This window comes from Dipodomys spectabilis, unplaced genomic scaffold (genome assembly GCF_019054845.1).
Source record: "Dipodomys spectabilis isolate Male_0828 unplaced genomic scaffold, ASM1905484v1 ptg000163l, whole genome shotgun sequence".
NCBI classification, from domain to species: Eukaryota; Metazoa; Chordata; class Mammalia; order Rodentia; family Heteromyidae; genus Dipodomys; species Dipodomys spectabilis.
The window spans coordinates 18,950,001-18,967,687 of record NW_024870840.1 but is presented as its reverse complement, the minus strand read 5'-3'; positions in this window follow the sequence as shown (position 1 = coordinate 18,967,687).

Sequence of the window (17,687 nt, the reverse complement as noted above, 5' to 3'; positions counted from 1 at the left end):
GAGTGTGAGAAAAACTTTCTTCTTTCCAAGCGTGTTGCTAAGAAGTTCCTGCTTTGGCCTGGCTTGGCTCTTGTGGAGGAAAAGAGGACCTGTCTTGGGATAAGGAACGATGGTTGAAAGGTTAAGGTTTTTGTCTTCAACTGGTTTCTTTTCTAGATGAATTGAGACACACCTCACTTGGCTCAAGAAATAACAAGAGTTTGGTGGGGATATTTTCAGATAACTTGGATACCCCTTCCTTTTATTTCAAACTCACCTTATGTAAATACATTTTACCCTCTTCAAACTAGCCAATCAGGAGCAGCTTGTGAACCTGAGCTCAACCAATCGGAGCAAAGGGGTGGGGCCTGCTGCTGTTAGGGATAAAAGGGAGGCAGCCTGCCTGCTCTGTGTGCTTGCTTGCCAGACTTTTGGCCAATGGCTCACCCTTCTGCAGAAGTAAATTTGGCCTTGCTGAGACAATCCTTTATTTTTGTCTCCACAGAATTGTGGAGTCCTGTGGTTCTTGGAGAGCATATTTATAACAGGAAGGAGGAAGGAAGACATTCTCACAGAAACCTGAGTCCTCTCTCCAGCCCCACTGGGTGCATCCCTGTCCCCACAGCCCCCCTGCTGTTGACTACAGGAGAACGTTTTGCACATGAGAGTAGAAATGGAGTTGAAGCGGGGAGCCCCTGAGGACTGAGCACAACTGAAAGAGGCATTGGGTGTTAGCTTGGACCAACCTGGAGCCCCCTCCCCTCTGGGACAATTTTCCTCATTGAACTCTGGGTACCAGAGTACTTAGGGGATCTGCAGCAAACACAAGGCATTGGCACTCTACATGACTGCCCTCTCCCCCATCTCACCCTGCCTAGCAAGCATCTCTCTCCTGCCGGCACAGGGGAGCCACTTACTTCCCAGTGAAGAACAAAGCCAGACCCTTGACCTGAGGTTCAGAGAGTTCTTGTCGAACGGGACTGCTGACTTCCGGTTTGAATGCAAATATCCTTGGGAGAGATGACACAGGAAGCTAACATTCCTGCTGCAGTTCCAACCTGAAATGTTCTCCAAGGGCCCACATGTTGAAAGTTGGTTCCCCCAGTCCCTCGCAGTACCGCGAGATTGTGAAACCTTTACAAGGTAGGACCCAGGGGGAGGAAGTTAGGTCCTTGGAAGGGATGGAGGGCTGCTGGTCTCTTCTTCTTTCCTTTTGTGTCCCACCTTCTATAAAGCTCCTCTCCCTCAGAGTTCTCTATTATGTGCTACTGCAGGCCCAAAGCCATGATGCCAGTCTCTCCTGAGCACCTATTATATCCCAAGGTTTGGGCAAGATGCTAAGAATGCAGTGAAGTCTGGTCTGAAATAAGCCTTTTCTCCTTATAAGCTCATTATCTTAGGGATGGGTTAAAGAAGCAGGAAGCTGACTTGCACAATTCACCCAACAAAACTACAAAGCACCTGTAGAAAGCTGGCAAGCCTGAGGTACAATCTCCCAAAATACCATCCCAGTAATATGGATCATTAACCAAAAAGTCATCCCAGCAGGAGTTGCTTACAAAATTGAACATGAATGCATCATCTGGTGCCAAAATTGTATTCAGGGAAGAAAAATGAAATGTGCACACTAAGACTCTCATGGGAATATTCACAACAGCCCTACTCATAACTACCTAAAACCCAGAAACAACCAGATCAGCCACCAACTAGTACATAGATAAATGATAGTATGTCTATTACAATGAAATACTATTCAGCCACAAACAGGAACAATAACAAAAAAAATCAGTTCATTCAGTGACAAAAGGAACTAGAATGAAAGATGTCAGACACAAAAGGCTGATCACTGCCCAAGGACATATCCCTGCCATTCTGGGAAAGAACAAAACTGGATGGACAAAAATAAAATTACCAACTGTGAGAGCGGCAACCCTAGGAAATGACTATCTTTTGGGGGTACGAATGAGTGTCGTGTGGGAATTGAGTGGAGGAAGCTGAGCCTCTGGTATTGGACAGGCTAGCAGGAGCAGAGCCACAGGGCAGCAAAGGAGAGCAAAGCTGGAGCAGCCCACCTCTGCCAGGTATGTGTACACATTCTGGGAAAGGGAGAAGGGTAGAACCAGCCTGGAGAAGGGGACAAGTCTCCACAGCGCGGGGCTTAGCTCAGCACTGATCTCATTGTGCAGAGGTTTTGCGGATGCACAGCACCAGCAGAGGGAGGAAGGAGAGCTTGATCTCCACTGGAGCTGAGGAGACAGCAGCTGTCTGCAAGCCAGAAGGGAGAGAGGAACGGAGGGAGAAAAGACAAAATCCATGAATGGATTAAACTTGCTCACCCTCAGGGTCTGTGCCAGATGCTTACACTCAGACTCATTTATCTAATTTTCAGAACAAGCCCAGCAAATAAATGCGGTACTCTCACTTGGTGATCAGAACGAGGGGCTTAGTATGGAGATTTGAAGCCCAGCTTGTACGTTACTAGGTCTAAGGCATCAATTAAGTTATCTCTCTGTGCCTCCGTTTCTTCATTGCTAAAATGATTAGCACAACAGGTGCTGGTGGCTCATGCCTGTAATCCTAGTTTATCTGGGAGGATCCCAATTTGAAGCCAGCCTGGGCAGGAACATCAGGAGGTTCTTATCTCCAATTCACCAGCAAAAAGCCAAACGTAGAGATGTGGGCTCAAGTGGTAATGCACCAGCCTTGAGAAAAAAAAAAAAGTTCAAGGATAGCACCCAGTCCCTACACACACACACACACACACACACACACACACACACACAATAACAATAATAATAATAATAATGAATGCCACAAGAACACCTCTACCCAGGGATTACTATTCCAAAGCATTTTGGAAAGTTTGTCTGAAGTTCACATGACCTCTACTCGCACTTGATTGGATGAGAGGCAGGTGCCCAACATGCAAGCATCCCATTCATTGGTCAGATTGACATGACATAACCTGAAGCATAAAGATGGGCTGAGCCCATCAAATTCAATGTAGGTGGCTCACACCTGTAATCCTAACTATTCAAGAGGCTGAGATCTGAGAATTGCAGTTCAGAGCCAGCCCAGGCAGGAAAGTCTGTGAGATTCTTATCTCCAATGAACCACCAGAAAACCAGAAGTGAAGCTGTGTCTCAAAGTGGTAGAGCACTCACCCTGAACAGTAAAGCTCAGGGACAGTTCCTAGGTCCTGAGTTCAAGTCCTACAACGGAACTGAGAAATGCAGAGAATGTAAAAGAACCAATGCCATCCCTGAGTCACCCACGGAGTTCAGTCCCTCAGTTTCCTTGCTTGGAACACCACCTGGTTTGGCTGTCATTTTGATTTATGCAAGACCATCCAGCCTTCAATGCCCGTTTACCTCCCACATCCCTGCCACAAACTGGGAGATGATGGAGGTAAGTGGGTGGGAGTTATTCACCTCACTGTACAGATGGGGAAATTGAGGCAGGATGGAGGAGCAATATCATGAGGCCACCACAGAGAGCCAGGCCATGCTCTGAGCATTACCTCAGCTTCCCGTTTCATGGGTTTTCCAAGTGTGTAAGAGAGAAGCTTGGTCAGTTTGTAGTTTAGCAAAAATACATTTGATTCCTTTGTTTATTTTTCAGACAAGGTCTCCCTGGGTAACCCAAGCTGGCCTTGAACTCATGATCCTCCTAACTTTCTCCATTACAGGCTTGTAACACCATGCCTGGTATATGTGTGTGGGGTTTTTTTTTAAACCAAACATATATTATTATCAACAGTGAGATGAGCCCAGGATTGGAAATGTACATTTTGTTCCAGCTTTGATTTAGCACATGGTTTTGATCCAGGTCTTAGTCCACTGTGCCAAGAGGGGGCTGCCAATGCTGGGTGAGTAATTCCAAAAAATGGGCAGCCTCTGATCCCTGCCAAGCTTTTCTCTGGAATGCTCGAGGGTCTTTTGCAGCCCATTAACTATTTTAGAATTCCTGAAAATTGTCTTTCTGTGGATATTCTTCAAAGTGGGTGCTGGGGAGTTGGGACTGTCATCTGAACTGCTAACTATGGCTTCTGCATTCCTGCATGCCGCCCCCTCCTTCTCTACTTATACCCCAGCAGGGAGCATTCGCTTGTTTATTCAGAACTTATTTATTAAATTGGTGTTTACTGAGCACCTACTATGTGCCAGAGTCTGAGCAAGATACTAAGGATGCGGTGATATCTCCAAGTGTCATGTCATCGTGAGAGCCCGTGGACCTGAAGCTTGACACTCAGAGAGAGCTGGACATCTGTTAAAGAATCAGATCAGACATACAGCCCGACACTGGTGGTCATATCTATAATCCTAACTACTCATGAGGCTGAGATCTGAGGATCGAGGTTCAGAGCTAGCCCAAATAGGAAAGTCTATGAGACTCTTATCTCTCGTTACAGGTAAAAGCTGGAAATGGAACTCTAGTTCAAGCAGTAGAGTGCCAGCCTTGAGCAAAACAGCTCAGGGACAGCGCCCAGACCCTGAGTCCAGGGGTGTGAATACAAAGCTACCAGTCACGATGAACCGCATGGAGTGTGAACATACCCTGCATGACTGGTTGCTACAGATGTGGCTTGGTTAGGGATCAGTGAGCAGAGAAGGATGGATGCTCTGGGGAAGGCTTGCTTTCTTTACATCTCAAAGCCCAGGCTCTCACCCCCACCCCCATCCAACTCTCACTCAGGCGTCCCTGGGCTGGGGTCAGGGTTTCTAACACCTACACCTGACCCCAGCATCCTCCTGGGTAAGCTGGCTGTAGCTCTCTGCTGTCCACCAACCAACAGTACAAACTTCCACACGCAGCCTGCAAAGCTGAGATCTCGCCCACAGGACAGGAAGGCTGGGCTGTGAGATCCAAGAACTGCCCCCAGAGCAAACCCAGAGAAGTCAGGCCCTGGGTGTAAGGAGCCCATCAGGAGGCCCGGTCCCAAGTCTATCCTGGCTCGCCCCTTCTGCAGCCACAGTGTGGGCCAGGCCTTGTCCCAGTGGATAATACCATTGTACAGCATCCTACTCAACTCTCCTCTCCATTCTGGCCCTGACCATTTTCTCCTGCAGTGGCCAAAATGTTTTGAGTCCACCAGTACCTGCCCTGTGGTTATGTTACTCTTCCAGCCTCACCATCAGCCTCCAGAATCCTGACTTCAACCATAGGGATTCCTTGCAGCTCCCTGCTGCCCACGTTGTGAGTAAATGCCTCCCTTTCTGCGCCTTTAGCACTGAGTGGGGTTACATGCTCTGAGCACCCAGCCTGGGGCTGACGGCCCCCTGTGCTCCTGCATTCACCCAGCGGGGCATCGCCTGGACCTCTACTGGCCTTCTCCAGTGGACCGTGTGTGAGAACAGGGCCACAGCCACCACTATAGCCACAGCGTGGTCAGCAGAGGAGCATGATGGGAGCAGTGTGGTCAGCAGAGGAGCATGGTGGGAGGAGTGTGGTCAGCAGAGGAGCATGGTGGGAGGAGTGTGGTCAGCAGAGGAGCATGATGGGAGCAGTGTGGTCAGCAGAGTGCATGATGGGAGCAGTGTGGTCAGCAGAGGAGCATGGTGGGAGGAGTGTGGTCAGCAGAGGAGCATGGTGGGAGCAGTGTGGTCAGCAGAGGAGCATGATGGGAGCAGTGTGGTCAGCAGAGTGCATGATGGGAGCAGTGTGGTCAGCAGAGGAGCATGATGGGAGCAGTGTGGTCAGCAGAGCAGCATGATGGGAGCAGTGTGGTCAGCAAAGGAGCATGATGGGAGCAGTGTGGTCAGCAGAGTGCATGATGGGAGCAGTGTGCTCAGCAGAGTGCATGATGGGAGCAGTGTGGTCAGCAGAGGAGCATGATGGGAGCAGTGTGGTCAGCAGAGGTGCATGGTGGGAGCAGTGTGGTCAGCAGGATGCATGATGGGAGCAGTGTGGTCAGCAGAGGTGCATGATGGGAGCAGTGTGGTCAGCAGAGGTGCATGATGGGAGCAGTGTGGTCAGCAGAGGAGCATGATGGGAGCAGTGTGGTCAGCAGAGTGCATGATGGGACCAGTGTGGTCAGCAGAGTGCATGATGGGAGCAGTGTGGTCAGCAGAGGAGCATGATGGGAGGAGTGTGGTCAGCAGAGTGCATGATGGGAGCAGTGTGGTCAGCAGAGGAGCATGATGGGAGCAGTGTGGTCAGCAGAGGTGCATGATGGGAGCAGTGTGGTCAGCAGAGGAGCATGATGGGAGCAGTGTGGTTAGCAGAGGAGCATGATGGGAGCAGTGTGGTCAGCAGAGGAGCATGATGGGAGCAGTGTGGTCAGCAGAGTGCATGATGGGAGCAGTGTGGTCAGCAGAGGAGCATGATGGGAGCAGTGTGGTCTGCAGAGGAGCATGATGGGAGCAGTGTGGTCAGCAGAGTGCATGATGGGAGCAGTGTGGTCAGCAGAGGAGCATGATGGGAGGAGTGTGGTCAGCAGAGTGCATGATGGGAGCAGTGTGGTCAGCAGAGGAGCATGATGGGAGCAGTGTGGTCAGCAGAGGTGCATGATGGGAGCAGTGTGGTCAGCAGAGGAGCATGATGGGAGCAGTGTGGTCAGCAGAGGAGCATGATGGGAGCAGTGTGGTCAGCAGAGTGCATGATGGGAGCAGTGTGGTCAGCAGGGAGCATCGTGGGAGCAGTGTGGTCAGCAGAGGAGCATGATGGGAGCAGTGTGGTCAGCAGGGAGCATGGTGGGAGCAGTGTGGTCAGCAGAGGAGCATGATGGGAGCAGTGTGGTCAGCAGAGGAGCATGGTGGGAGGAGTGTGGTCAGCAGAGGAGCATGGTGGGAACAGTGTGGTCAGCAGAGGAGCATGATGGGAGCAGTGTGGTCAGCAGAGTGCATGATGGGAGCAGTGTGGTCAGCAGGGAGCATGGTGGGAGCAGTGTGGTCAGCAGAGGTGCATGATGGGAGCAGTGTGGTCAGCACAGGTGCATGATGGGAGCAGTGTGGTCAGCAGAGGTGCATGATGGGAGCAGTGTGGTCAGCAGAGTGCATGATGGGAGCAGTGTGGTCAGCAGAGGAGCATGATGGGAGCAGTGTGGTCAGCAGAGTGCATGATGGGAGCAGTGTGGTCAGCAGAGGTGCATGATGGGAGCAGTGTGGTCAGCAGAGTGCATGATGGGAGCAGTGTGGTCAGCAGAGGAGCATGATGGGAGCAGTGTGGTCAGCAGGGAGCATCGTGGGAGCAGTGTGGTCAGCAGAGGAGCATGATGGGAGCAGTGTGGTCAGCAGAGGTGCATGATGGGAGCAGTGTGGCCAGCAGGGAGCATCGTGGGAGCAGTGTGGTCAGCAGAGTGCATGATGGGAGCAGTGTGGTCAGCAGAGGTGCATGATGGGAGCAGTGTGGTCAGCAGGGAGCATGATGGGAGCAGTGTGGTCAGCAGAGGAGCATGATGGGAGCAGTGTGGTCAGCAGAGTGCATGGTGGGAGCAGTGTGGTCAGCAGAGGAGCATGATGGGAGCAGTGTGGTCAGCAGAGGTGCATGATGGGAGCAGTGTGGTCAGCAGGGAGCATGATGGGAGCAGTGTGGTCAGCAGAGGAGCATGATGGGAGCAGTGTGGTCAGCAGAGGAGCATGATGGGAGCAGCGTGGTCAGCAGAGGTGCATGATGGGAGCAGTTTGGTCAGCAGAGGAGCATGGTGGGAGCAGTGTGGTCAGCAGAGGAGCATGATGGGAGCAGCGTGGTCAGCAGAGGTGCATGATGGGAGCAGTTTGGTCAGCAGAGGAGCATGGTGGGAGCAGTGTGGTCAGCAGAGGAGCATGATGGGAGCAGTGTGGTCAGCAGAGTGCATGATGGGAGCAGTGTGGTCAGCAGAGGAGCATGATGGGAGCAGTTTGGTCAGCAGAGGAGCATGATGGGAGCAGTGTGGTCAGCAGAGGTGCATGGTGGGAGCAGTGTGGTCAGCAGAGGTGCATGATGGGAGCAGTGTGGTCAGCAGAGGAGCATGGTGGGAGCAGTGTGGTCAGCAGAGGAGCATGGTGGGAGCAGTGTGGTCAGCAGAGGAGCATGATGGGAGCAGTGTGGTCAGCAGAGGAGCATGATGGGAGCAGTGTGGTCAGCAGAGGAGCATGGTGGGAGCAGTGTGGTCAGCAGAGGAGCATGATGGGAGCAGTGTGGTCAGCAGGATGCATGATGGGAGCAGTTTGGTCAGCAGAGGTGCATGGTGGGAGCAGTGTGGTCAGCACAGGTGCATGATGGGAGCAGTGTGGTCAGCAGAGGAGCATGATGGGAGCAGTGTGGTCAGCAGAGGTGCATGGTGGGAGCAGTGTGGTCAGCACAGGTGCATGATGGGAGCAGTGTGGTCAGCAGCAGTCCATGGTGGGAGGGAAGGGCTGCTGTTGAGGGGTCCTGGAGGTAGAGTCAGGTGGGATGAGGGTGCAGAAGTAGGCAACTGAGGCAGGATGCTGGGTGGTATGAGGTAGGAATAACCAAAATTCTTGGCTTTAAATGACCTTAGGCCCCACTGACCATTCTGTGCCCATTTCTCATCAGTAGGACAAGGGCATTGTAACACCTTCCTTACAGAGCTGAGCATTTGCTCACCCCAGAGCTACTGTCCTCGATGCAGAGGGTGGAGAGACTGCAAGGAGACAGGAGGGAGTAGAGGGGTTGGATGGAGGGGTGGATGGTAGAGTGTCCTGTTAGGGTGTGGTAGCATTGAAAGCCTGTCCCTGGAGAGCTTGGAGGCAGGGCTGGAGGATGGTTGTCCACAAAGGAGGCTGGAGCTGCAGGATGCAGGCAGAAGTAGCCAACTGTGGAGGCTCTGCGGGTCTGGGAGCATCATCTACAATGATGCAATGGTGATTCTGGTACCAACTCAATGGTGGGGGTGGGGGAGGAGGCAGAGGAACTGGCCCAGAGTCATGCACTGTAAGCTGGGGTTCAAAGCTGTCCTAGCATCCTGTGGGGCATGTCCACTGCCCCCCCCACACACACCCATTGCTGGCCCCATGAGAGGGGGTGTCTGCCTGGTCCGCTAGTGCTGGCTGCTCAGCTCTAGGATAAGAGGACTGTTGGGAGGAGGGAGATAGGGAAGGAAAGGAGACCATTTGTCTGGGGGTGGCAAAGGGGTGACCTGATCTTCCAAGGGTACAGTCCTGAGTTGGAAAGGACCTGAAAGATGGTAGCAGTGCCAGGTAAGAGAGAAGGTGTGGAAACTGGATCTAGATCTTGGCAGGAAACAGCCAGGGCTGCGTGATAGAAGCTCGGGGAAGATCAGATGAGGTGTGGGTGGCATCGGGTGGTGGCTGTCTGGGCCGGGCCAGGTGAGACGGGAGCCAGCAGCTTCTTATCAGAGGCTGGGACAGGAAGCCGAGGGGACAGGGTTACATTATGGAGGCCTTGGGGGACCACAAGGAGTCCCCGGAGCACCACGGGGAGAACAGTGAGGGATGTGGATGGAGGCCCGGAGCCCTCATCCTCCTGAGGCCAGCCCCCTCCTACTTCCCCCATGGTCCACGCAGCCGAGAGTGGAGGAAGGGCTCCTTCCCCAGCCTCAGCTTCAAGATGAGGACAAACTTGGGGGCTCGGGAGACTGAGATCATGGAGCTCTGGAGGGAGAGGGAAATAAATATGTGCTCATCTTTGTCTCCTGGCACACTGCCCCAAGTCCTTAAAATGCGGAGAAGATCTGAGGCCTGCGACTCGTGGCCCCCGTGAGTCACAGCTGCTGACTCAACCCCAGGACCTCCCGGGGAGGTGCGGCTGCCTGCTGCGTCTCCACAGTGTGACAAATGGCGGAGCAGAGCAGGCTGAGGCGTCACTGCCGCCGAGGAGCCAGACGGGGATGGTTAGACATGATGCCTGAGGCCAGGGACACATCCTGAGTAGGGATGAATCCTGAGGCCGGATTGTGCCTGGGGCAGAGCATAGTCAGGGGCGAGGATTCGGGGTGTGGACAGCTGGCTTTGGCAGGACCTAACTGGGTTTACAGACGGCTGGAGCGTGGAGGGGCAGAGGGGCATGGCTGGTGCACCGAGACTCTTCACCGCTTAGGGTCAGGGACAGAAGAGAAAGCCATCTCTCCTTTCCACGTGTGTTCCCTCCTCAGAGAACTGAACTCTCCAAGAGTTGGGAAACCCTGACCTCCTCCCAATCCAGGTTAGACTGCCTGACCTTTTCCAGGAGCCCAAAGGCAGGTCAATCATAGCAGATTTGCAGATCCTAAGGGAGACTGGCTGAGGTTCTGGGAGTCCCCATCCCATCCTGCCGCTCCTAGGAGCGCAAGGCCCTGAGCTCAAGTCCCAGTACCAACACACACACACACACACACACACAGAGCAAAAGAAGTGAGCAGTGTGGTAACGTGTTTCCAGCAGTGCTAGGCTTTAGGACATCGGATTGCTTGCAGGGACATCATAGACTTCCACCCCCTGACTCCAGTGTCCTCCAGGTACTCATTAACAGGAGGCCCATGCCAGGTCCCTGGGAGCTCCGTGGTGTGGCTAGACACGTGGGAAAGAGCTTCCAGGAACGAGAGGCCGGAGGCCCAGACAGCAAGCAGCCAGGCATGCTCTGGTTGGGTTGGAGGGACCTGGGTGGTCAAAAGTCAAGACCCAGGAAGCAGCAGCAAGCACACTGCACTGGTGCTCAGCAGGGCTACGAACATGGGGCACGCTGGCCTACTTGTGGAACTCAAAGGCAAGATGTGGAAACAACCCCCAAGGGAGAGAGACAGGAAAAGGACAAGGGGACTGCAGCCCCCAAATCTCCACCTCCAATATCTCACCAGGAGGTTACAGGAGGGAGACTGAGTCACCAGCCTGCCACCTGGACACAGATGGGCGAGAGAAGAACCACTGGGCATCCTTCAGAGAAATCAGGCCCTAAGGTGTCTCTGTTTTATTATTGTGTTTGTGTGTGTATATATATATATGTGAGACAGAGAGAGAGAGAAAGAGAGAGAGAGAGACAGAGAATGTACTGGGGCTTGAACTCAGGTCCTAGGCGCTATCCCTTAGCTTTCTTATTCAAGGCTAGCGCTCTACCACTTGAGCTCCACTTCTGGCTTTTTTGGTAGTTCATTGGAGATGAGTCTCACAGACTTTCCTGCCTAGGTTGGCTTCCAACCATGATCCTCAGATCTCAGCCTCCTGAGTAGCTAGGATGACAGGCGTGAGCCACGGCCAAGGCACCAGGCTTCCTCAGTCTCTCTAGACAGGGCGGGTGGGGGGGGGGTTCCTCTGTGTGTTCCTGGGGACAATCCTAACAATCCTACGACCACGGGAACCGGGCTGTGCCTTTGGAAGCAGATGGCACAGGCCACCCCACATGGAAAGCCTGGCTGCTGGGTGGGGATAGCGGGGGACACAGCTCCCCTGAAACAGGAAGGTGGAGGAGGAGAAGCCATGCCTGGCAAGGAGCCAGGGCGGTACTAGCCCACGAAAACCCCCACCGCCGCCTGCGTCTGTTCTCTGCCTCTGCCATCTGCTGCCTGCTTCTCCCAGGAGCCCTGTGTCCCCCCCACCCCGGCGATTCCCCAGGGAGGCCCTCCTGTTGGGTCTGGGGACAGAACGTAAGGGATGAGCCTGCCATGTGCCAGCAACGCCCACCATACCCATCCCTCCTGGCTTGTTCCGGAACTTTCTTTTTTTTCCCACCCCTCCCTTCTGGGCAGAACAGTCCCCCTTTGCTGGCCATGCTCGGCCTGGGGTCACTAGCAGCTTCAAGCACCCTGCTGGGCAGCCCTGAAGGGAACCAGAGCCCCTGTGAAGCATGCGGGCAAGATGGCGGCCTCTCCCCACGACACTATTGTGCAGCTGGTGTCAGGATGGGTGGTCCGGCCCTACAGCAGACGGACAGACGCACAGCCCTGGAGTAACAAAGACGCTGAGCAAGACGGCACGTCTCCAGGAGCCAGCTGCAAGGCCCTCCATTGCTCCACACAAAGGAAGATGACAGGATGGACTTTCAGAAGCTCAGACTGCCAGAGTGGGCGCGGGACAGGCACACTGCAAGTGTGCTCACACCCAGATTCTCACATCCCAGAGCCTTCACACACACACACACACACACACACACACACACACACAAAGGACTGACTGAAGCAGGATCCAGGCCTGGATTCAAATCCCGTCTGTGATTACTTTGTTGTGTGACCTTGGAGAAGTGACTTACCTTCTTTGTGTCTGTTTCTCCTCAGGTAAAAATCAATTCTGGAGCCGGATGCTGGTGGCTCACGCCTGTAATCCTAGCTACTCAGGAGGCTGAGATCTGAGGATCGCGGTTCAAAGCCAGCCCGGGCAGGAGAGACCGTGAGACTCCTATCTCCAATAAACCACCAGAAAACCGGAAGTGACGCTGTAGCTCAAGTGGTAGAGCGCTCGCCTTGAGCTGAAGAGCTGAGGGACAGCGCCCAGGCCCAGAGTTCAAGCCCCACACCAACAAAAAAAAAAAAAAAAAATCAATTCTGGGAGCCCCGAGCCTGCTTTTCAACCAGCTAATGTATCCCAGGAAGAAAAGAAAAAAAAGACCCAGAAACTTGCACCGGTGGCTCACACCTGTCATCCTAACTACTCAGGAGGCTGAGATCTGAGGATCGTGGTTCAAAGCCAACCCAGGCAGGAAAAGCTGTGAAACTGTTATCTCCAGTTAACCACTCAGAAAACCGGAAGTGGTGCTGTGGCTCAAGTGGTAGAGCGCTCGCCTTGAGCTGAAGAGCTGAGGGACAGTGCCCAGGCCCAGAGTTCAAGCCCCGTGACTGACCAAAAAAAGACCCAGGTCTTCAAGTCCAAGTCCATGTCACAGGCCCACCCAGGTCACACCTGAAGACACCCCACCCCCACCCCGCCCCCCGCCTCTGATATCGCTCTAGCCCCTGCACAGAACTCTCACTTCCCAGCAGCTCTGGAGAGCTGGACTCCTCCCTGAGATCTAGCCCCCCCCAGGGGTGAGGGGGGCCGCACCCTCTTCCTGCCTGTGCTGGAACGCAACTCTCCCTATCACTCAGGGCTCCCGGGCCCCACACACCGCTGCCCGGCCGTTAGACCGTGGCAACAGTACCATTCATTCATCTCTCCCTCATTTGTTCACTCACCCATTTCCTCCGCAACTCACTCACTCCGCTCAACCCACTCCTTAAACTCATTCGCTCACTTGCTCCTTGGCTCACCCTACCTACTCATTCGTTCACTCATTCCTTCATTCCTCACTGGTGTACTCTCATGCCAACCCTCATTCATTCACCAACAGCACCGGGTACTGCTCCAGGCACTGGGGAAGCAGTGGTGGGCAGAGCCACAATGCCCCTAGGCTTGAATTGCACACAATCCAGATGATCCCAGCTGGCCTCCAGCAATCATCCTAGTCTCTGTCCTTGCTGCTCGTTGGTAAGTGCTCATGCAGTCCAGTTGAGAGCAACAATAATATGAAAAGGAACCTCTGAGGGTCTGGGCCAAGGCACTGTGCTTTAAGGTAAAGAACTCTCCCTCTCTGATGGACTCAGAAGACATAGGAACAGACAGCTCTTTTGCTGCCTTCCTATTTTGGATACTGTTGTGTGAGGATATGATGCCTGGAGCAGTGGCAGCCATCTTGTGACCATGAAGTGTCAGGCTTAAAGACAAGGACCCACAGGCTGAGGGAGCCAGTATGGAACAATTAGGGAATCAAGGTGACCAAGGACACTGTGAGCTGCAGAACCAACATCCCACAACCTCTTCCAACACTGCTGAGTAAACAACAAATGAAGGTACTGAGCCTCAGGCTTTGTGTTATTAATGCTAAGCACATATTTTCTTTGCCTTCCTGGTTCCTGTTCAACCTTCCAAAGGCAGAGCAGCCATTGTCCCCTTCAGATTCTCACTCAGCAAGCATGCGCTTGACTCTCCACAAATAGTTCTTTTCTTCTCTTTACTTTTTTTGTCCCAGACTGGGACTCAAAGTTGGTACCTGATACTTTTGCTCACTGGCTGGTGCTTTACTGTCTGAGCCACGTGTCCAATTCCCACAAATAGTTTTTGGAGCACCATATGGCCCTTTTATATTTTCGGTGACAATCTAGTAGCAGAGAGACAAAAATAATTACGTAGACAAATGAGCCATTCAGTGATTAATTGCAATGGACTCTGCGTGTGTGTGTGTGTGTGTGTGTGTGTGTGTGTGTGTGTGTGTGTGTGCACGCACATGCACACACATACACCAGTACTGGGCTTCCATTCAACGCCTCACGTTCTTACTTGGCTTTTCGCTCAAGGCTAATGCTCCACCACTGGAGCCACAGCTCTACTCCCAGCATTCTGCTGGTTAATTAGAGTAAAGAGTCTCTTGGATTTGTCTGCCCAGACTGGCTTCAAACAGTCACCGTGGTATCTCAGCCTCCTGAGTGGGCAAGGTTACAGGCGTGAGCCACTGGTGCCCAGTGTGGTGTGCTTTTGCACAGGGAGCAGTGGGCCTGGGAGCAGAAGGGCCCCTCTGGTCGGGGCAGTCCCAAAGGCCTCCCTGAGGAGGTGGCAGTGGAGTCGGAGGGCCACGTGCAGGCATGGAGGCTTCCAGAAATAGGAATGGGTTGAGCAGAGGCCATGAAATGGAGCCTGCTCGTCGTGTTTGAGGGACTGAGAGACGCCCGTGTTGGGAGGGGAGCAGCAGATGGCAGAAAAGCCAGAGAAAATAAAAGGCTTCAAGGCAGGGCAAGGCGTCTGATCCACCACCAAAAAAAGCCAGAAGTGGAGGTGAGGCTCAAATGGTAGAGCGCCTTGAGAGAAAAAGCCAAGTATGAGTGCGAGGCCCTGAGGCTGAGCCCCAGCATAGGTGTGCACACACACACACACACACACACACACACACACACACACACAGACCTCCACTTCCCTTTGGAAGCCTCCCCCCTCCCCCGCAGGTCGGCTTCCCTGAGACACTCAATGGGCTCTGAATGCGCCTGCACCACCTCTCCTGGCCTCTGCCTTCATCTTCCGTGTTTCCTGTCGCCTCCCGGGACAGGACCGTGTCTAACTCTTCTTCATCCTCCGCACCCCGCACAGCACCCAAGGCCTGCACACACTCAGCATCCATGACCCCTTCCAGGTGCTGCTCTGGGGTCTCCAGGCAGCACCCCGTCAGCCGGTTCCAGGCAAGAAGCCCACCGCCCCTCCCATATGCACCCTGGCCTGACGCCGCCCTTGCCCGGGAGCAGCCCCAGCCTGGGTTTGCTCAGAGTTTTACGATGGTGCGCATTAATGTCACCGAGCCAGGCTTCTTCCTGTCCCAGCCATGCCAGCTTCCCCTCCTCCTCTGTTGACAGAGTCGGGTTATCCGGGGACAGAGGGGGGAAGGGGGAGGAAAGAGGCTCTTGCTCCACATTTCATGGAGGCCCAGCAGAACTTGCACCTGTCACCTCGCTTCTGCACGGCCTCCTGAGCGGCCGCGGGCCTCTGTCACCAGAGGACAGCAAGGCCACGGTGCTGGGCCTCCATTCTTGAGGACCCAAGCGAGGCAGAGATAATGGCCCTGAGTGTCTGGTCCCTGTCCTCTGTGGCCTTGTCACACCATTCCTCCTGTGAAATGTCACAGGACATGTCACCGTGCAGGACAGTGTTTCAAACACCCCGTCTTCAGCTCTTGGAACACCAAGCGCCCAAAGTGACTGGCACAGCCTCCCCCCCTCCCCACTTCACCCTGCAGAGGGGACGGGCACCACAGAGCCACACTGCCCCCTCCTGGGACTCTGCCTCATGTCCCCCATGCTGTCAAAGCCCCCTCACCCCAGCCTGCGGTTCATGGCTCTGGTGTCCGAGCTGACTGGAAGGTATGCTTCCGGGAGGCAGGCCTCAGTCTCCACCTTTGAGGGGTTAGCTAACCTGGACCCAGGACATACTGCCCAGACAGAGTGGGGGGGGGGGGTCGCCTCTCCAGGTAGCCTAGGAAAAGCTAGCTGACCTTGCTATTGCTGCAGAGGGTTCTCCGGCCAGAGAGGGACAGCAGCGTGCCCACAGGTGCCCAGCATGCCTCACAGGTCTCTGCGCTTGCAGACCAGGCCCCACGTGGAGCTCACCCTGGCTCTGGCTGGTGGCCAGGACCTGTGCTCGCTGCCTTGAGCCCCACCCAGGGGCTCACACTCCTCCCTGGGGACCCCAGGGTGCAATCATAGGCCACCGAAGTGCACACAGCACTCCCAGGCCCAGCCAGGCCTGCCCTGCCACCTACCTTGTCTGTTGGCCTCCACCCCTTCTTCTTTCTTCTTCTCCTTCTACCATATGCTTACTTTTCCCTTCCTTCCTTCCTTCCTTCCTTCTTCCTTCCATTTCTGTGTGTGTGTGTGTGCATGTGTGTGTGCATGTGTGTGCATGTGTGTGTGTGTGATATCAGTCCTAGTGCTTGAACTCAGGGCCTGAGCATCGTCTCTCAGCTTTTGTGTTCAAGTCTAGTGCCCTACCCCTTGAGCCACACCTCCACTTGTGGCTTTTTGCTAGCTAACTGGCGATGAGTCTCATAGGCTTTCCTTCCTCGAGCTGTGATCCTCAGATCTCAGCCTGCGTAGCTGAGCGGCCTGAGCCGCTGGCGCCTCGCTCACTGCACACTTATTTATGGCTGTTGTCTCTATCTCCCTGGTCTGTCGCTCCACTGAGGGGTGATGTTAGCAGTGACTGCTCCCACTGGAGGCCAGAATGCCTCTCCTGGCTCTGGGCTTGGAGTCTAAGTCACATGGACAGCCCTGGGTGAACTGGAGCCAGGACATCTTGAGCTGAGGGTCTGGAACTGTGGCTACCTGCTCACTCATTCCCAGGGCCCGGTGGGGCCTTCAGGGTCCTCCCTATGTGTGTCCTCCAGAGGCTCCCTCCTCAGACTCCCACAACATGGAGTCCACTCCCCTTCTCCCACAAGAGGGGAGACTGAGGCTCAGAGAAGGTGAGGTTTGCATGGGGCAACACACAGCAGAACTCAACTAGAAGCCAGCTCTTTCCTCAGCCTCACTCTGAGGGGTGCAGCGTCCAGGCCAGCTCACCTGACCCCTACCCTGACCCAAAATGCTCCCCTGCCCCGCGGGCCCTCTCCTCCAGGGCCAGCCGGACTCCTTGGTGACAGTCTCCAGAGTCGGAAAGCTTCCCAGAGCCTGTGTGATTTAGCCCCTCTCCTTTCCTGTTTATTCAGCCCCTTGGCCAGCAGCCCCAGGGGGAGGATTTATGAGAAGAGAAGAGAAGAAAGAATGCAGGAGAAGTAAGGGGGGGGATGACACGCAGACACACTTCTGCTGAGGGCTGGGGGTCTGAGCTCAGGGTGCTGGGGGCCAAGGGCCTGGACTGAGGTTGGCTGGGACTGGAGTAACTTGGAGACCTGGGATTGGGCAGGTCCTAGGGTCAGGAAAGAAGTGGCCCAGCCAGCTAGAAACAATGACCAGGGACCCCTGTCATGGTCAAGGGGGAGCCCAGGGCACTGTGCATCAGCAGGAGCTCCATAAACACTGGCTAGACCCCAGGCTGGACACAGCTCAGGCCCTGGACCCTCCAGTCCTCTGGCTGATCCCATACAATGGCCTTGAGCGGAAGTGACCCCCCTCCTAGGCCTCGCTCTCCTCCTCAGTCCGGTCAGGAGTCCTCATGGTGGTGGCGGCTGAGGCCTGCCTTCCTCCCTGTGTGCACAGCCCAAGGTCTTGTGATGCCAAAGGCCAAAAGCGTAGTAGCTTCAACTCAGGAAAGTGCAAGGGCTCCCCAAATTCCCCATGTCCCCTAGCCCCGCTGTCTCCGGGATGTGTGCTGTCCAGGGCGGCGGCA